This window comes from Sturnira hondurensis, unplaced genomic scaffold (genome assembly GCF_014824575.4).
Source record: "Sturnira hondurensis isolate 20B ecotype Veracruz unplaced genomic scaffold, ASM1482457v3 Scaffold0005220, whole genome shotgun sequence".
NCBI lineage: Eukaryota > Metazoa > Chordata > Mammalia > Chiroptera > Phyllostomidae > Sturnira > Sturnira hondurensis.
The window spans coordinates 6,909,434-6,930,709 of record NW_028077851.1 but is presented as its reverse complement, the minus strand read 5'-3'; the positions used below and the strand labels follow the sequence as shown (position 1 = coordinate 6,930,709).

The 21,276-nt window shown below is 42.5% G+C and overlaps 1 long non-coding RNA gene across 1 annotated transcript; it reads left to right on the top strand.

Annotated features, from left to right (window-relative positions):
* The first annotated feature begins 1,185 nt into the window (after positions 1 to 1,185).
* LOC118987289 (uncharacterized) lies at positions 1,186 to 20,436 on the top strand. The gene is made up of 3 exons (XR_005066532.1): positions 1,186 to 1,196; positions 18,271 to 18,275; positions 20,377 to 20,436. It is a non-coding gene; the product is annotated as an uncharacterized LOC118987289 (long non-coding RNA).
* Positions 20,437 to 21,276: the final 840 nt, after the last annotated feature.

Sequence of the window (21,276 nt, the reverse complement as noted above, 5' to 3'; positions counted from 1 at the left end):
TTAAATTGGAACAGATTAACTTAATGTTGCATGAAAATAAGTGAAGTGTCATCTTAATTAAAAGATACTAGCGCTATATCTTTTGGCTAACTCTCAACAAGCACTTTGCATTAAAGTTAAACAGATAATTTTTCCTGATGGCTCATGGACTAGAACTTTATCTTAATTCATTTTGATATGTCAGACAAGGCGAGACTGCGCTGCACATCACCAACAAGACGTGAGAAGGAAGGGTAACATTCTTGCAATTTCCCAGCACGGGGCTTGTCCAACAGGGATGGGCAGGTAAAATGTCAATCACAACAGTCTTCTACTAAAAAGGAAAGGAACGATTGTCAGGACAAGACCGCTGATTTAGCAGGCACCACAAAAGGACTGTACTTTATCAAAGGACTGTGAATTCCATTCTTTGAGCCTTTCAGCCGGAGGTAAAATGCAGGCTTCAGCCATAACAGAAACCATGCTGGAAATTGATTAACAAGCACGATTGCACAGAATATGTTCACCTGGTACAATGGAGTGGGTGTTGCAGGCAAAGCTGTCTTATGCTTACTTCAATTGGCCAAGGTCTAGTGATACAAACTGCCTTTAAAAAAAAGAAAAGAAAACAGAGCATACCCATGCTAAGCCTAGGAGTCTGCCCACTGATATTTCCATCAGCTGCCTTAGGGCTGACTGCATCATTGGTATTCCTAAGCAAGCAATCACATGTGTACCTGTAGCAGGCACACGAAAAAGTTTCTATAGCAATACTCATATATGGACATGTGTCATTCTCCCCATTTTGGGGGACAAATACAAGGGTAAGTGCAGGAACAGAGAGAGAAAGAGTTCAAATAGATCAACACATAAAAACAATTCAATGTTCTTTAAATGCATTGACCCTTTCCTCACTCACACACCAGGTTACCTCTCATTCACCTTCAGCCATTCTTTTCTCGGAAATTTCTGTAGGAAGAAGCAAGCAGCTACGGCACTCACTGCGCACTCCCTTAAGCGTGCCATTGAGCTGGCTACAAATCGGTTTTTTGTGTGCTCCTGTGTCATAAAAGACCGTAGGCAGAAGTTCTAATAAAATCAATTTGTTTTTAGAGATCGTAGGAAAGAAGAGAAACAACAAGTCATAGGAAAAATAAATGTTGGGGAGGGATGGAAATCAAAAAGAAAAATAAAGAAATCTAGCTTAGACCTGCTGAGTGAAGACCACAGCTACTTTCAGGGAAACAAAAGGGTCTCTTAATCACATGGTGTGAAAGTATGATTCTTATCACTTTTTGGTTTTGCTGTACACATTTCTAAGGGGAACAAAACAACACTGAGAGATATGTTAGTTCTATTTCTTCCTGGCATTAGATTTTGTTGGCCTGTTTAATCTCTAAAGCATTTCTGAGAATGCAAACTAAAAAGGCTAATTCTTGGAAAATAGGGTTATATTCCCACTCGTAAAGCTTCACTTGTATGAATGAGATTTGTATCAATAAATTCAAAAATACTAAGACTGGAAATATACTTTCACAATTCTTCCTTCCCCTCCTTTTCCAGCTCTTCCAACTGGAGCCTCCTTCTATTCCAGAAACAAAAGGTCAAAAGGTCCTATGTGGAATTAAATTTTGCAGTGTTTTCTAGGTACCTCCAACGTCTAAAGGAAAAAAAACCCCAACTATACAGCGGGTCTTTTGCCAGAGAAAGGTGGGCATAGGGCATGGGAGTTGATGGCTAAACTGAGGAATGAAAGCCCGTGTACCTGTCTCCCAGGAAAAGATACCCATACTTTGAGTCCTTCCTGTATTTCCAAAAAGACGAGTGAAGAATGACACTACTTTCGGAAGTTACTGTTTACACTGGATAGGACTCTCACCACTTTGGCTTGGTTTCGACAATGATAACCTGCAGTAATTCTGCATCTCAGGCACTGCTGTGCTTATTACTTAGCCCTTCCCTCCATTGGGTCTTAAAGCTCATGGCTCCCCCAAGGCAATGGATATTTTCAACCCAGGTCTTCAAAAACCAAAAGAACAGCATCAAAAATGATTCTCTTTAACTCGCAAAACCTAACCTAAAAATCCCACAAAGCATTCCTTTGGAGGGAGAAAGTGCAATGAAAAGCCAGGGATTTTCTAAGCTGTGGCCTGGCACATTTCATTTCAGGGACTGGAAGGGCTCCAGTCTCACCTCGTGTGGCACCCAGGCCTTCATTCCTAGTTCTGCTGGGCTGAGAGCCAAAGGGACACCAGGACACTGACCCATCCAACCAAATATAATCAGGGACCATTATATTCACCAGATCTTTCTATCCAATCATCGATTTTAACAAAGCAAACACTTCCTATTTTAGGATTATATAATTTTCCCAAATCAGTGGCATGGTGTTATTCCCATGCAGGAGACCATGGGAACATGAGCAAAAAAAAATCAGCACCTATTCCTAATGGGCCTTGCTCACTCACAACAGGAAGGGTGTGGACAGGCTTCTTGTCATAACGGGCAAGTGAAATTATGGGATACAATCCTCCTAACCTTAGACTCTTCAGGATCTGTCTTCTACTTTTCAGAACCCAGCACGTCAAGGAAGCGCTATCCCTACCAACTCAAAATACTCCCCAGTACTGTGTTATTACCTAGCAGGGAATATAGCGCACAGGTGATTGGCAGTAAACTTTCACAAGGTGGAACCGAAAGGAGGGAGGTTCATGTTCAGAATTTCACTTTTCATTTTGGCTCCATGGCTTTGCCTACTGGAAACTACCACCTTTATCTATTTTTACTCCCAGCGAGGTGCTGCAGCATGAACCTTACCTATACATATTATATAATTCAATGCAAAAATGATCTCTCGGTCAGATTATGGAAATCATTATGATTGTGTACCCGATTGCTGAAAATGAATATTTAGAGAACATGGCAAGTTTCCTTTGAGATAACATTCACCTCCGAGGATCCTGCTCTTGCTGTCAAGTACATGGTTTGGAAAGTGGGTGGGGCCTGTCACTTCTGTCCTTCCCTCTACAGCTATGAGTAGAGGTTCCACTTGGGTAAAATAGTTTACCTTATTTTTTAAAGATTTTATTTATTATTTAGTTTTAGAGAGAGGGAAAGGGAGGGGAAGGAAGAAAGACAGGGAGAGAAACATCAATGTGTGGTTGCCTCTCACATGGCCCCCACTGGGAACCTGGCCTGCAACCTATGCATGTGCCCTGAGTGGGAATCGAACCAGTGACCCTTTGGTTCACAGCCTGGCCTCAGTCCATTGAGCTACACCAGCTAGGGCTACCCTATTTTTCAAAAGGACATTCAAAGAAAACGTCCTGAGGCATACATACAGACATCTATGCGCACTCGTGAGCAAGCCCTTCCAAATATTTAAAACTGAGACATCTGGAATAAAGAGAACTGTTGGAATTCTGGCAAAGGAATAACAGCAAAGCCTTCTTGTTGATTAAAACAAAAAACATATCAGGGTAAAAAGAAGCTATTCCTTACAGGAAAAGAGTATTATAAAAGCTGCTTTTGATGTCTCCTTATTGGCCAATATGTGCTTGTCACGTAACTAGGGTGGACAGGTCCATGTCCTCTGGCAGTCTAACATCGAGGGTCCTAGTTGCGTAGTCTCCTTGCATTTCTGTCTCACTTGTCTTTCCAGTTGCTTAGATGCCGGCCAGGTGCTCCCGGGTTAAACACTAGCCCTCTGGGAAAGAGTCAGTAAATTCTAAGATCAGCTCTACCCCAGGAGGCAGGAAATATTTTCAGGAATGAGCCATGTATTTTGGGGCACGGTCAGATATTTTAGGCCATACGGTGTCTGTCACAAAGACACAGCTCAGCCGATGTTGCACAGCAGGAGTGAGAGCCAATGCACGAAGAAATGTGCTATGTGTCAATACAACTCTATTTGGCCTGCAGGACATGGTGTGTTGACCTGTGTTGCACATCATTTCTTAGAAATTCCCCAGTGGGGTAGAGCTCTAGAAGCCCAGATGTCTAATCTATACAATTTTGCTTTATTTTGTTTTGCTTGTCTTCCTTCCCTCTCTCGTGGTCCCTACTTCCTCAGTCCTGCTTCCTGGAATCACCCCCCAAATGAACTACCTGCCCTCACATCCTTATCTACTGTAGCAGCCACTCAGGATCTGCTGGCAGAAATGATGAAGGAAGCAGGCACGGCACAAGGTGATGAGCGAAGAGTGGCTTTGTTTCCTGGTACAAATGCATGTCTACTAGAAGATGATAATAAAGGGAACACAACAACTTGAGGATTTGGGTTTACTCTGGTTGTAAGAATAAATTTCATCACACTATATGTGTCTCATAACTTATTATTTATTTCAGGAAAAATATGAAATGCAAAGGAACGCATTTGGCTCAGGCAGGACTACAAACAAGGAAAGAGACTGCTGGTGGGAAAATCAGTGTCAGCGAAATGGTGCCCAGGCTGACACAGTGAGCCCTGTGTTTTTGAAGCTACCCCTCTGGAAGACTCCACTAAGAGATGGTCTACACGCACTCTCAGGATTTAGTGACCAGCGACAAGACAAGGCATCCCTGCGGAAAACAAGGGAACCATGAGATAGAAGCCTCACAGGAAGCCTCTTAATGCCTTCTTAGTTCATCATATTGTTAAGAGAGTTTCAACTTTTGTTTCCTCTCCATGGATGGAGAGTATCTGAAGTTTGGTCCTACCCATTTTTTCCTAGGCTTGGATTTTAATTGCTCATTCTTTGCCAGAAAACAAAATTCTGCTGCATGTCCAAACACTGCTACGCCTTGCTTCAAAAGTCGTCTTTGAATGAATATATAAATGGATGAATGAATGAATAGATCAGCGTTAGGATATGGCGCTAATCTTTATCCAAGTGGGAAACTCAAACTTCCATAACTTGCCCCATTGGCCTCGGCAATACAGTCATTCAGAACTGATTCTGAGGGATTACACTCTCATCAAAGAATTCATGGTGCTATTGTTGCCTTTTTTGTCACCATAACCCAGGAATACTTCATTAGAATTACTAGCTAATATTTTGCTGCTTTTCAGTAGACATGAAAAAGGGCAATTTTTTCATTACACAGGTTAAACTATTAATTTCAAAGGTGAAAGAAAACAACAACAAAAAATTCCAAACCAGAGCAAACCAAACTACAACAAAAAGCAACCTTGCCATCCCACAATGAACACACACCTTCAGCAGCTACTCTTTTTTTAGCAAGTATACCCACTTTTAAAGATGTAGATGAACATCTTACTACTTGGGGAGCTGCCTAGGCCTAATTCTGTCCTTTATTTCTTCATTTGTTCTTCCCTCTGAGAGGGGTTGGAAAAGGACAGGCAACCAGCACAAGGTCATACAATGACAAAAGTTCAAGCAGAATATGGAAAACAGATGCAGAAGTAAGAAAATAACTAGTGAGAAAAAGACTTGTTACCCAGATAAGAATGGAAAGAGGAAAGTAAATTCAATCATGCACACAGTGAATAGTCGAAAAACTTTAAAGAGAAATAAAAAAAAAGATACTACCCATTTAAATAGATGTTTTCCTTGTATTTCTCCTGAGAGGCATTATTTATTTATTTATTTATTTCGTAAAAGATTTTATTTAGTTATTTTTAGAAGGGAAAGGAAGGAGAGAGAGAGAGAGAGAGAGAGAGAGAGAGAGAGAGAGAGAAATAGCAATGTATGGTTGCCTCTGGTGTGTCCCCTGCCGCGAACTGGCCTGTAACCCAGGCATGTGCCCTGACTGGGAATTGAACCTTGATCATCTGGTTTACAGGCCTGCACTCAACCCACTGAGCTACACCAGCCAGAGCTATTTTTAAAGATTTTATTTGTTAATTTTTTTTTTAGAGAGGGAAAGGGAGAAAGACAGAAACATCAACGTGTGGTTGCCTCTTTCAAGCCCCTCACTGGGGACCTGGCCCACAACCCAGCCATGTGCCCTGACTGGGAAGATAGTAGGTGACCCTTTGTTTTGCAGGCCAGGACTCAATCCACTGAGCCACACCAGCCAGGGCACGTTTTTTACTTACATAGAAATATATATCCAAAAATTTGTAAGATGTATGCTGTCATTGCCAGTTTTTTCAAAGACACACACAACACTCCCCCATTCCTTCCCAAATAAATGGAGCTTTCCTCCAGTCAACTCATTAACATAACAACAGACACCCATCTCTCACTCCTCATTAAGTGTTTTTAAAAACTTTTTGACAGAAATGGAAACTATGACCAAATATACATTTCTTATTGTACATCCAACATCACAGTAGGTTTTAGAGAAAAGAGTCCATTGGAGCGAAGATTGAAAGAAGGAAAAGGAATGAGTCAAACAAGGAAAGACTCTCAGGCCCTAGGGAATGGCCAGGACATAGATCCAAGGGCAGATCCAATGGCCAGGACACAGATCCAAGGGGGCCTGGCAAGTCCAATGTTCCTAGTGACTGAAATGTATGAGCACTAAGTGATACAACAGACCACTTCCTGGATGGCCTAGCAACATTGCCTTTCACTCTAAGGTGTGGAGCTGTCTTGATTTTACAGCTTTCCTTTACTTGGGTAAATTTTCCAAGATTGAGATCAAACCAAAGGTAGATATTTTCATTGATTTCACAGTAATCATTCAGGGCAATGAAAGCCCCCTTGAACATTCTAGTTGAATTTCATAGATTGTTTTCTGCTCCCTAATAGCTACCTGCCCTTCTCCCCTAGTAAAAGAAGCCTTCTTTTATTCGGTGTCAGCAGGAGCACCTACAAAATTGCATTTTCAACTTCACCACTAGTTCAGGCCACATGATTACATTCTGGCCAATGAGACTGCAAGGGAAGTGTTGAGTGGGACTTCTGTGAAATTTACTTAAAGCTGGAAGGGACTGGGAGCACTATTCAATGGGAAAAGACTGGCATGAGATCAGATCTGTCTTCACACTCTCATTTTATCAGGAGATGGTTAATCTTCAACACATCACTTAACTTGAAATCAAACATAAAAAAACTGGCCTTGGCTCCTGTGGCTCAGTAGATGGAGTGCCAACCTGTGAACTAAAGGGTAGCTGGTTAAATTCCCAGTCAGGGCGCATTCCTGGGTTGCTGGCCAGGTCCCAGTGGGGGGCGCAACGAGAGGCAACCACATGTTAATATTTCCTCCCCTCTTTCTCCCTCCCTTCCCCTCTCTCTAAAAATAAATACATAGAATCTTTTAAAAAATGTGGAGTGCACAGTATAGAAGCATCTTATTTTCAATATGTGTGGCCTATAATCCTTCTCTTTTTAGGAAGGCAGCAACAATTCTTATTAGTCTTTCTCAAATGAGAAACAAGCGAACCCATTTGCCAGGATAATTTAATATTTCTTAGGCATATGCTAGCAATATTTTTTGTTGCAGCCTAAGATTTCTTAACTCAATCAATGACAGAAATAATAAAATTCACAAGCACTAAAACTGCACTTAGTGGTTGAATTGGCCTCGTCCACATTGCACAGTTCTGCAATGTTTATTTAAAGGACAAGGTGCTCATTATAGTCATGGTAGTGTTTCTGGCAGAAGAATAAGGTAGTTTCTGCGTTAATTCATCCCAATCCTGTCATCTTCTTAATGGCCAATAATAACATGAATTGTAAGGAATATGTCTATTCTTCTCATCTCTAAATGCAGTTATCCTTGAAAGAGAAGACAAAGTTCTCACCAATGCATAGGTCATTTCATTCCTCAAGAGCAGTGACTCTCAATTATTAAATTTTAAGAGAAGCTTGTTTTGTTTGGCCATTACACGAATCAACCATTGCATCAATCCCTAGATGTACACAGCGAATAGAATCTCCAAAAGGTCTAAGCACAACTTGTGGCATGCAATTAGCTACCTTAGCAAAACAAGGCCAGTGACTGCCCTCAACGCCTAAATCCGAATGATGTTTGTGAGGAAGGGCGACAATGCAATTCTTGAGAGACTAGCTATACACTGTGAAAGCAGATATTCAATGGCAATAATACTGCATTTAGTCTGATGAAATAAAAAAGAAAGGAAAGAAAGTGAAAATTTGGGAAATTTAGCAGAGGGAGGCTGCTTCTCTTTGTGTGTTTTGATAATAATTGCAAATGAACAATAGCCCCACATGTCATGAATTGGCTTTGCTCCTCCAAAAAGGACTTCAGGAGGAACTTGTGCAGGTTGCAATTTCCATATTCATCCTACACGGAGGGAAAGAGAACGGGGTCCTTGATCCATGAGGGAGTTCGGCTGTGGAGTGATTACTGAACCACTGAAGACGCAGAGAAGCATGAGAAAAGTTGGAGAAGCATCACCCCACCACGCCATAAAATACCGTGAGATGCTTATGCACTGGTGCCCGCCTGAACCTCATTTCCTCCTAGAGCAGAGATGGATTTGACTCTCATTCCCTTTTATACGTCCTGTTAAATTTTGTTGACTAAAGCAGTTCACCACAGAAGGAGTAGAAAATGTGATTCAAGGGGAAAGAGACGAAGTTTTGCACAGGTCGTACTTCATCACCGGGATGCGTTCAGTGAGTCAGCCAAGGTGCAGGAGAGGACAGGCTTGTCCTGAGCACGCTGCCTGCTAATTTACGATTCTTACTTGAAAGTCATTAAAAAAGTTTTTTATAACCCTACCCAAGGACATTTCTTCATTGCTTTTTGGATGGAACGAGAGGGAGAGGGGGAGAGAGAGAGAGAAAGACGAATCATCAATGCAAAAGAGAAGCATGCATTGGTTGCCTACTTACACACCCAGACCAGGGATCTGAGCCGGGGCAAGGGATCTAATGCAACTAGTCAAAAGGTAAAACCTGAAACCTTAGTATGTGTCCCTACCAGGAATTGAACCCACAACCCTTCAATTACCAGAAGAGGCTCCAACAACTGAGTTACAAAAGCCAGGACTTTTATTCATTTTGAAGTTGTCTCAGGACACTCTTTAGGATCTCATACCACTGGTTCTCAATGAGGGTGACTTTGCCCCGAGGGACACTGGTAATATCTGGAAAAGAATTTTCTGGTTGTCACAGCTAGAGAGCGGAGGGCAGTGCTGCTGACATCTAGATTCAAGGCCAGGGACTCTGGAAAAGACTGTACAATGCACAGGGCAGCTCCCCAGAACAAAGAACGATCTTGCCTGCAAATGTCAAGAGTGCCAAGGCTGAGAAATTCTGCCTTGCTCACACATACTGCCCCTCTCTGGTTTTCTCTGTCATCACTGATTTGTAATCCGGTTGTGAATTTAGTAATTTTAAACAACAGAAGCCTAGCCCAGAGAATCCCTTGGGTCTCGTCTTTGGCTGTTTTCCCAGTTCCCATTCCCCCAGGGATCAGGATATCTTGGTGGCCAAAAGCAACCCACCACACTTCTCCATTGGAGCACTCTGTGCACATCGGGCAGGGGAAGCTTCACAGTGCCAGACAGCCCCGTGCTCCTCCCCACAGTGTCCCTGTGCTCCATCCACTGATACACCAGGAGGGCTCCCTGTCGAGGCCCCACCACACCAGACCCAGAGAATCTCCAAATGACTCCCAGACAAGCAGAACCGCCCTTGGTAAAAACCACCTGAACACCTCTTTCCCAACCACCAACCATTCTGAGGTTCAACAGCTCAAACTAAGGGCTTTGGAAAGCCGAACTAACTCTTCCTTGAGAGTTTCAGCTTTGTTGATTTTTTGTTCCCTATTCCGGGCACTCAAAGCACATCACATTCCCTCAAAATTTGCACTGTTGACAATCTTCTGCAACATATCCATAATGTCACCATTCATGTATGTCCTGATATGTATTGTGCATGGTATGGCTAACAGTGGGTCGGGATCCAAAAACACCATAATCACTGTCTAGGTCAGCCATCCCCATTCTCCACCTGAGGGTAATGGAGCTTATGGTCTCTTGCTCGTCCTTTAGCTCAAAGACCCAGGTCATATTAATAATAGTAAAAAGCCCATTCTGCTGAAGAACTTGTTATAAATCATTGTATTTGAAAAAAAAGAGATGCCATTTAACACTGGAACATATGTGATCGGACCATACTTGGCTCTGTGCTGCAGTCCAAAATCGTTGAGGCAAACCCAACATACACCACAGGAAAGAAAGGAGAGGAGGAAATGCTGTGCCAGACATCTAACACTTTTCCTGAAAAAACAATAGACACCAACAACACTAATCACCGCCCTTTCAGCAAAAGCGCAATACCCACACATCTCTGCCCCTCTCCGCTTTCTAAGCAAACAGACCTGACCTGACTGCCATTGTAATGCTGCCTCTTATCAGCTGTTGCTACTGGACTCACTTTGGAATAATAATTTCTTGAGTTCTGAAACAGAGATACAAATGGATATAGGCAGCCAAGCTTTCCAATTTGTTAAGACTGGAGACAATGCATGTAAAAGGCACCGGAACAGCATCTGACATATCAAGGGCTTTCAAAAATGATTTCAAATCCCCACATTCATATTTCCATATCCTTTGTCTACTTCTGCTATTGGAACTTTTTTTTTCAAATAGAGATTTCCGTTCATCTCATTCCCATTTATTCTTTTTATTGCTGTTCAAGTGCAGTTGTCTCCATTTTCCCACCCCCACTTTCCCCCACCCCAAGCACCACCACCTCCCACCTTCAATCATTCCTATTTATTCTTAAGATCCCTCAAATGCAGTAGAAAATATCTCCATAGTATCCAAAGCTCTACACCAGTATTCTCAAATGCTGGCATGCATTCCAAACACCTGGAAGCCTTGTTAAACCCTATTTCCTAGCTCAACAGACCTGTAGAGGGGCCTCCCAATTTTTCATTCCTACCCAGTTCCCAGGTGATGCTGATGATGCCCACCAGGGATCACTCTCTGAGAACCAGTGATCTACTTTTATTGTAACCAAATGCAGTGGCCATTACAAGAGCAACCAGCTAGCCGCACTCGTCCACCATGAGGAGCTGGAACCAGCCAATCCCGATTCCAAGACAAGGATAAACAGAGGCCCCTGAAGGATAGAAAACAGGAGTCCTATGGTCATAACTTGCTTGAGTCTAGCACAGGTCTGGCCAGTTGCTCCTCGAATGGGTGAAATACTGCTAGGAGAAAGAGCAACAAAATGAACCCGAGTCCTCAAGTCCAAAGAACTGCCCGGTCTAATAGGTAAACAACAAGAACAAAAACAACCAAGCATGGTGAGTCCATTTTTGGAGTCAGTGGCAAAGTTTGGTCTTTTTCGTCCGCACATCAAAATGCCCTCGCAGCTGTTGTCTATACTCGTGTCTCAGCGACGTTTCCACCCCTTTGTTCGCAGTTGTCAACGCAAATGCACACTACACCAAAACTAGTGAGAGGCATAATTCTGCTTTCGGTCAGGCAAGAAACTTTCCTTTCATAGGCTCCTATTTTTCCTGAGCACAGAAGACCTCAGCATTAGGAAAGAGAGGAGTATATTCCCCACAGGTTAAGTTTTCTCCCTTTCTCTGTTTCACAAGTAAACCCCAACTCCACCCACAGACTGAAGAAAATCCTGTGTGCCTGAACTTAGGCGATGGACACAATGATATACAAGGAGTTCAGGTGCAGCCTATCCATGCTGTTCAGATAGGAGGGCACCAAACCCACCAGGTGGACAAGGAACTAGAACTTGAAAAATCATGCATTCTCAGTCCAGTTACAAGTGCCAAGATGAATATTAGGTTGAGTTTTAGAAAATAAGAGAAATGATGCAAATGCTAGGTAAGGTGAAGCTCAAGGAAAGCTAATCCGCTGTATGGCTATGGCACAGGGACCTGGGAGACCAAAATCAGAATGGTGAAGGAGTTCAGTTAGGATGTGTGGGTTTGCTCTGTTGCCTAGAAAAGCAAAACCACGTGTGTTTCACATTTATTAGTACTTTAGAGAATAAAGCCCTGATAATGGTAGATGGTTGGAATAAGCTGGCCCTAAAAATTATTAAAACCCAACTAAATCATGCTGTAATTTGCTTCCATTTCTCCTAACCAATAGCCAGACTCACCCTGTCCAGAATGGAAGCTACTGGTCCCATGAAGCATTTGAGTCTTTGGGATGTGGCGAGTCTGAACTGCCATGTGCTGTGAGTACAAAATACATGGGGTTTCTAGGACCTTAGTACAGTAAGCAGAATGTAAAGCATTAGTTTCAAAAATGTTGATGATGTAAAGATGATATTTTAGGTATATACAAGGTTAAAAGAATGTTGTTAAAATTATTGACATTTGCTTCTATTTAACTATCTTCATGTGTGTGAAAAAATTTATAATTATTGACTATATATATAGCAGGCAATATATATGTATTTAAATTAAAGAAATACTGAAACACCACTGACATAGCTTGAGATTCCCCTTTTACACTGTGCGACTCAGTGGCTCTCTCTACCGTAAGGGGGTTGTGCTCCCACTATCGCTTTCTAGTTTTATAACATTATGATCGCCACCAAACTGGCACTGTACCCACTAGCTTCATCATTGTTATAAGCCTCCCCCAGTACTTTGTTCTTTTCTGAAGCTGAATAGTATTACATGGTATGGGTAGACCTTAGTTTATTAATCAGGACATCCGTTGATGGACAAAACAGCCATTTCTTGCCTATTATGAACAACGTTGCTAGGAGTATTGATTTAATAAGTTTTTGTGTGGACATGTTTTCATTTCACCTGGGTATGAGGGTGCAGATTTCTCTACATCATCACCAACACTGGTAAATATCCAATGTTTCCATGTGATGAATGCTAAGGAATGTGAACTGGCATCTCATTGTGGGTTTGATTACATGAGATTTTGACGGGACCAGTTTATCTTAGACAGTCAGAGAGGAGATACAAGACTTCCATTTCTCAAATCAGCAGGGACAACGTGGCTGCATTGCCCATGTCCACAGTGTTACCTTCCTGTCTCCTGCCTCCCCCCCACAACTACACAGCTGCTTGACTCCTTGGTAGTGTTCCAACTCAGGCTGTGTCATTGAGCAGAGGTCCCATGACAGAATGAACACTATGTCCCAGAAAACATTCACTTCCGCTCACTGGGCCTATATTCCACGTGGGGCTCACCAGTGGGAAGCTTACTGTAGAAGCAGGGCTTCTGTCAGACAAACGCACCACACTGTGCTGGGCAACATCTCCACCATCCACATTTTGTAGCTGCCAAAGCGATACGTTCCCAAAAGATTTTTGTGCATATTGCTACCTATTGGTCAGACTCACGATCTGTGGTTCTGTGCAAGCAATACTTTTCATGGATGGAACTTCTTGGAGAGAGGAGTGGTGAGATCTCCTATCATCATTACAGTGACAGCCTTGGCACATACTCAGTAACGGAGTGGTTCTCCACTGAGTTGAGAGTCATTGTTCAAGTTTATTCCTACAGTTGTTTTCAGCCACTTTTCCAAAAGAAATCTCCCATGTGCCTTCCCAAAGTTTGTTTTTGTCTTCGCCCAGGTCACCATTTGCTCCTTTTCTGCTATGAATAATGCATAAGGCAGTGGCACAAGGCCCCACCCCTCAGCCTATGCGTTTGCATGCTGGGAGTCTCCAGCGGGAGTGAGGGGGAGTGAGTGTGATCCAGAAGGATCCTTTTATCGCCGAGTTATGACTTGAAGGTGAGAGAAGGGGGAAGAAACAAACTAAGCAAATAAAGGATGATTTCAATAGTGACTTTTCGTTGTGTATGCAGCTATTTTTAATTTTCATCTTGAGAGTTTTCTCGGCCAAGCGGGGCCTCCAGCCTCCTGGGGAGACTCCTTCTAAATTGCAGGGTTTGTGAAAGTACAATGTGGGCATCGGTTTAAGACCATTCGCCTTCTCTCCAAGACTTTCCAGACAAAGGCATGTAGCACTTTGCACCCGCCCTGTAGCTCCCAGAAGACATGCTGTGCAAGGATCTTGTATGTGTACCGTTCCCTCCAGCTGTGCTTTCAACAGCCCAGTAAGGAGGACGCTGTCCCGCAGGGGCTGTGTTCTCTCTTGGTCAGAGGAGAGCTCACTTATCTCACAGATACATACAAATGAAATGAAGGGAATACTATCCAATGTTCTAAATGCATAGCAGGATCGAGAAAAGGACTGTTAGAAGAACTCACACATGTTTTAGGGGGGATGGGGTCTTCTGTCTCTATGGTTTCAGTTATGAACGGAATGTTTGCGCCACAGCCCCCATTCATATGTAGAAATCCTACCTCCTAAAGTGATGGAATTAGGCCTTTGGGAGGTTCAGCCTCATAAATGGAATTAGTGCTCTTATAAAAGAGACCCCAGAGACCTTCCTTCTCCCATGTGAAGACACAGGGAGCAGAACGCTGTCTGTGCATCTGATAGCGGATTCAACAGCTGGAAAATTTCTAGCTTAAGGTCAATAGTTAATATGCCTAATAGGTAATGCCTATGTTAAAGCTATTGTGATAGGAACTACAGGTATGGCCCACCACTGCCAGGAGAGACAGAAGACCTGCTGGGGACAGCTGGAGACACCCAAGCCATTGTGTTCCAGGGACAGACAGATGCACACAGTCCGCCACAGACAGGGAACCGCCAAGGGCTAGAATACTGCAGTTTTTTAACCTAATTTTCCCTGAATTTCTAAACCCTTCACAGCACTTTGTTCTCTGTTATAAAAAGGCTGGCTGGAAATGAAATGTAAGACAGTCATGTTAGGGTCCAACCCCATAGTCTTCTCAGATCACTGGCCACCTGAATAAAGCACCCATAAAGATTCAATGCCTGTCTCCACTTATTTGGTCCCGTATGTGAAAGGCAGCCCTAATGCTGGTCTTTTCCGGTTTCAGATACAGATGGGGCCCCTCAGCAGGCACCAAGTCTGCTGGAGTCTTGATCTTCAACTTACAATCTCCAAAATGATGAGAAATTAATTTTTGATTGTTTACAACCTTCTGTCCTATGCTTTTCTATTTCTGGAGCCTGAACAGACTAAGAAAGTTTCTTAACTTACAGTTTGGTCTCAATAAACTAGTCATAGTATTCTACATTTTGGCACTCTTCCCAGGGTACCTTAGGTCCCTTCCTTAGGACTCCCCATCCTCTACCATTTGTTTCTCTCTCAACGATCTGCAGCCACAAATCTTTGGAGGGCTACCCTAGGGCCCTTGTAACTTCGTTGCAAATTACTGCAGAAAGCCCTAAGTAGCCCTTAGCCCAAACTAAGAGGTACAGGAATTTCACAGCCTAGGTTCCCAACACTGCTTGAGACACATCTGTGGTGTTTCTCAATTTCCAGATTGAATTTCAGCTATACAACAGTTTAGTATTAGTATGTCGCCTGCTCACAGCATCCCCCTGAGGTATTTATTTCCATTTCACAGAAGAGCCAATCAAAGTGCGGAGAAATCTAGTGACTTTTCAAAGGTTGTATAGTAGTTCACAAGTTTTCCAACTCACCTTTCTATTGTTTTTGTTTTGTATTGCCTTTTCTCATTTTTATAGGACTCTGAAGTTTGCGACACCCCTGTTAGAAAAGCAAAGCTACCAAACTAATTCAAACTGAGGTTCCAATAACCAAGTGTGTTGAACCATTCGGAATGTGGCGTATTGACAAACACAGACTGAGCAGAAAAATGTGAGATTGTTCCCCGAGGAAACATCTCATCTGCCGACAGCTGACCTTCTTCTGACCATCCTACAGTCGAAGTGACCCACTTCCTTTGCCTTTGAATAAGGTTGGATATCATTTCATGGGTTATAATAGAGAAGAAAATTAAATGAGCTCTGGACCTCATGAGTTCAGAATGTAATAACATCACAGTTCTAGTTACACCGTGGGTTCCTGCTAAGGTTAATTATGGCCATTTCCACAGGAAAGAGTAGAAAGAAGAGGTTGCACAGTCTGGCGATGACGCCCATCGCGTATGGGATCGCAGCCCAGTGTTTCCTGGCTAGATGGTGCTGAGCCTTGCTAAGTTTTGCGAACACTGAAACGTCTGAGACTGCACTGTGTATGCAAGCTACCAGGTTGGTCTGTCATGTTTGCATGTAGAAGACACAGGACTCCTGGGTCACAGGAAAATAGAATTGATTAGTTACATCAATAACAACAGCACTGGTACCAGTTCCACATGCCACATTCGCAGATTCAAAGAGAGAAAACTGACACCTAAACACTGCTCACAGGACAGACACCCCTAACTTAGGGAGCCTGGATATTTCACAATGGACAGTGAACCTGTATGACCTTTGTCCTGGAGAGAGATATTATCTTTATAATGCTGGACAACACAGAAACCCACCTTTCCTGTGGATGGTGTCACTATCACTGTCACCCCAAGTGTGTTAACTATACAGACATCCTTGTAAAGACAGTGCTGGACCTGGCTGGTGTGGCTCAGTGGATTGAGCATGGGCTGTGAACCAAAAGGTTGCCAGTTCGATTCCCAGTCAGGGCACATTCCTGGGTTGTGGGCCAGGTCCCCAGTAGCAGGCATATGAGAGGCAACCACACATTGATGTTTCCCTCCCATCTCCTCTCTAAAAGTAAACAAATAAATCTTTTTAAAAAAAAGACAGTTGAGAAAAAAGGTGGTCAGTATTTCTGCTCATCAGACATGTAGAAATGTGACAGGCCCACAGAGAAATGTCTTGGTTTCCTCATATATAAAATAGCAAAAATAGTTCCCACCTCACAGAGTGTCTGTTCACCTCCAGTTTAGAGAAAAAAATCCCGTGTTCTGAATAGTCCTGCTTCTTGCACCCTGTACAATGTAGTACAAGTCAGAATGACTAAAAGCAGTGGAAGTAGAAAGTGCTTTGGTTGTAGCATCAGAATCCGAACTTTTGACATCCACTCACAAAGCAGATATGTATGGAGCTCCTACCACCCACATGGCTCTGTCCCATGAGCCGGTGGATTAAGTCCAAAACGTCTGCCTTATCTACCTTCTCTTCCTTGAAGGATCCTGAATCTCTGAGGGTTCCTTTCTCTCAAATTAAAAAAAAACAACCTCTGTATGTTCTGCATATGTTATTAGGAATCATAAGCACATAACCCAATGGGTACAGTATTGCCCAAATTGTGCTAATGGACTAGCATACTTTAATCACCAAGGAGGTAGAACATTTCTATGCAGTGCCAAGCAGCATAAAGGGTGACAGAAAGAAGTAAGGTCACGTCATTGATATACAGCTCTTAGATTCCTAATTTCACAAAGGCTTTCTGTGCTGTGTCTGCTTAAACTGACTCTTTATTACCTTACTAAGACAGGAGGAATGACCCTAACAAGGGCATCGGGAAATGTTTTGTGGCCTGCTTTGCTGATACGCTCAGTTGTTAAATAATATAGTCGAATATTAGCGAAAAAGCTTTTAATTCTTTTTAGGAATGGCAAATCATGAAAGAACAAATCGCTAAAGGCTGTCTGCACCATCAACTTATCTATTTCTCTTCATTATTTTCTAGATGAAGGTAAAAGATGGAAGTATCCACACATTGGTTTTCCCCAATGAATTTTGATCCTTGATCTTGAACAGAACTCACAAAACACCATTTTATTCTATATTTTAAAAGATTTTAATTATTTAATTTCAGAGAGAGGGGAAGGGAAAAAGAAAAAGAGAGAGAGAGAGAAACATCAGTGTGCTAGAGAAACATCCATTGGTTGCCTCCCAAATGCACCCAACTGGGAACCTGGCCCACAACCCAGGCATGTGCTCACACTGGGAATAAAACTGGTGACCTTTCAGTTTGTAAGACAAAGCTCAACCCACTGAGTGACACCAGCCAGGGCCATTTTACTTTAGTTTGAAATTACAAGTAACCAAGGAAATTTGAATGTATAATATGGCTGGTTTGTCGGTGAAGCCTTGGAAAAACCTGAAGTTGATAAGCTCACTTGAGCCTCAAATACCACATAAGAAAACTCCAGAGAACCTTGTGTAATGGCTACATCATGAAAGGAAACATGGGAAGTGACAATCCTAGTGTCTAAGGTGTGTGTGCTGGTTCCATGCACACTTCCAGGCAAGGGCAGTGGAAGATTCTGGGAGCACTGCAGCGGTGAGCATCCTCTCCAAGGGCAATGAGGATCACCATAATTCCAAAGCAGTGACCTTGATTCTATAATGTGCTCCTCCTAAGACAAAACACTTAACTTCCTAATCCCTTGAGAAATGGGGAACTTGGTCTTTTATTGAGACATAGTTATTGCCAAAATATGTGTCTAACTGCATGTGACTGAATGAGAACATCAAATGAAAAATAACTCACGAAAATTTTACATGTCCTATTATATTCAGTAAATCATGAACCGTTTAGAACATAAAAATGACTTGTCACAAAAAAAGATCAAGTCCTCCAAAGGAGTTCAAAGCCATTGCCAAAGAGAATATACACAATTATCCTTACTCTAATGGGAATTACATATTTAATGAGCTTACACATGAAAATAATATAAAGTCCAGTGAAAGTTAAGGTTAAGCAGAGAGTAAAATAACCACACTACCCAGTAGGAATAGGCCTGGATTTCACAGGCATCACACTCCTGACATTTGGGATTGCCTAGTTCTTTGTTGTAAGCAGCTGTTCTATGAGTTACAGAAAGTGCAGCAACATCCCTGACCTTGACCCACAGCAGGCCAGGATTTCCCCTTGGCACCACCCCCGTCCTCTGCAGCCATAGTTATGCAAACCAAAACAACTCCCTGTATTGCCAAGTGTCCCCTTGGTGGCCAAATTGCCCCCTCCAGCACTGAGAACTGTTTTAGGAGACAAAAGCATGTTCCATTATTAACTATAAGGACATTCCTAAATTCCATCTGAAATTCTGGAGAAGAAATTTAATTTGTATTTATAATGTGATGATGCCAGATTCATTCAGTGGGAAGCAAGGGAAAGGGATTCATTCCCAGGTCCAGAGCTCTAAGAAAACTAAAGAATGTGTACCATTTTCCTTGTAATTTTTATTCATTTTGTTTTCACTGATGATGAAGAGAAGGAAGGGAAAATACAACTTTGACTGATGGTCAATTTCTTCTAATTTTGAGAATTGCTCTGACAAGTAGAGAGTCGAACACTATGGAATACAAATCAAAAGCCTAAATAGATGGAAAGTGGCATGTCTTTGAAGAATGCATTCTGTCTAACCAAGTAAACACATAGAAAACAAACTAAGGATGAATAAAAGCTCAGTGGATATGTCTGTCTAGCAAAGAAAGTAAGGCTCTAGTTAACTCGTCTTCCTGAATGATAGCATGCCCAGTGACCGAGTGCCCAATTAGGCACAAAGGGAGGACCTCATGGTTAAAAACACGGACCTCACATACTCAACTTTAAAGACTAACCCTTTCTTGTCTTAGCACAGCCTACTCTAAGAAAACACTGGGCACCTGAAACAACATACATTTACTTCTCACACCTGTGGTGGTTATCAAGCTCAAGATCAAAGTGTCATGAGATTCATGTCCTGGTGTGAAACCTCTTTCAGACCTTCAGATGGCCACCTTCTCATTGTGTCCTCACATTTGGGGGTGGGGGAGGAGGGAGGAGAGAGAGGGAAGGACAGACGGACGGACAGACAGACAGGCAGACAGAGAAGGGCACCTGGGCCTCTCTAAATCTTTATACAGGAACACTAATCCCATCTCAAGGACTACTCTCTCAGGACGGACTTAGCTCCCGCTGGCTTGGAACCCAATGCCCATCACACTCGGGGTTAGGTTTCCAAGTTCTGAATTTTGGAGGGAAACATTCAGTCAGTAACACTTGGGGAGCAGTAACAGAGTCAAGGAGGAATCTGTTTCCAGACTAGGGCCGGTCTTTGAGAAAGCAAAAGCACTGGAGAAGTAGCACTGTGTTTGCTCCACCACCGAGGAATCTTAAATTATCATCTTCAGCTGTAATCAAGATCCATTTGTAATCAGAGATGTTCAGAAAACATTCGGGGAATTGCAAAGCTGTTGAAAACATGCATATGTTATCATAGTGTGACAAATTACATAATTATTTCCCAGATGGATAGGCTGGGGCACCGGGGGCTGCATACTCAGCCTCTGTGTAAGTAGTAATTCTGTCCGGGACTCTGAGCTTCCTAAAAGGCCTTGAACCTTCTGACTCGAGTGTGGACTCTAGATCGGAAGCATGAGCATCACCACTGACCTTGTGAGAAATGCAAATGCCCAGGCTCTGCCCCAGTCCTATTTAATGAGAATCTGCATCTTTTTTTAACGTCTTTTTAAAAAAGATTTTATTCATTTATTTACCTTTAGTGGGGAAGGGAAGGAGAGAGGGAGAGAAATATCAATATATGGTTGCCTCTTGTGTGTGTGCCACCCCCCCCCCCTGCTGGGAACTGGCCTGCAACCCAGGCACGTGCCCTGACTGGGAATCCAACTGCAATCCCTTAGTTCGCAGGTTTCTGCTCAATCCACTGAGCTACACCAGCCAGGGCTGAGAATCTGCATCTTAATGAGATCCCCAACCAATAATTATGCACATTAAAGTTTGAGAAGCACTACTCTGGAGCATCCAACTTTATCACTTAAGATTATATTGTATAGAATGTTCTGTGCTAACCCACCATAAAGATTTTTTGAAAATACTCTTTTTAATACTTCTTAGAAAGTATTTTAAAAATCTTTAAAAACAAACCTCTGATATTGCCAGAAAAGCATCTTATACATAAAAAGTAACAATAGAAAACAAAATAAATAGAACTACTATAACAATGACTAAGTTAAGCCTTTATTGTAGAAGTTCTTCGGAGGAAAGGGATTTCTGTTTGGGTATTTAACATGGGCGGGGAGAAATCTACCTGTAAAGAAATGACAAGGGCCATCTGGCAAGCTCAAAGTCAAACCACTCCCCTGACCATCACAGGACTCAAAGTGGACCCTGCCTGTCATTTCCTTATGACGACATTTTTCAGTTCTTTCACAAGAACATACAAAATTTATGTTAGCATGAACGAGTAACTAACGACTAATCAAATCCTTAAGATGGCTCCTTCAAACATGAGGGCTTGATACATTTTATCATGCAAGTTTCTCTTCCTTCCTTAACTCCCTTCTCCCACTCTTACTTCTCTTGTTTTTCTCCCCACCCATTCCTTGTTGCTTAACACCTTGAGACTGCTGAGACTTGTCAGCATGTGCTGACAAGCCTATGTGGTCTGGACTTTGTGATTTCAGACCATGGGGCCATGAAACCTTGTAGTCCCCCGACATCAACCCCATTGGTTACAATCCTCATCTTTTCCAATGGGGAGCGAAAGTCCAGTGTATTGGTTAAAGAGCATCAATAATTAGTAGGCGATGAGCTCTGTAAATAAGGGAAAACAATGTCCTGTTCAAAGG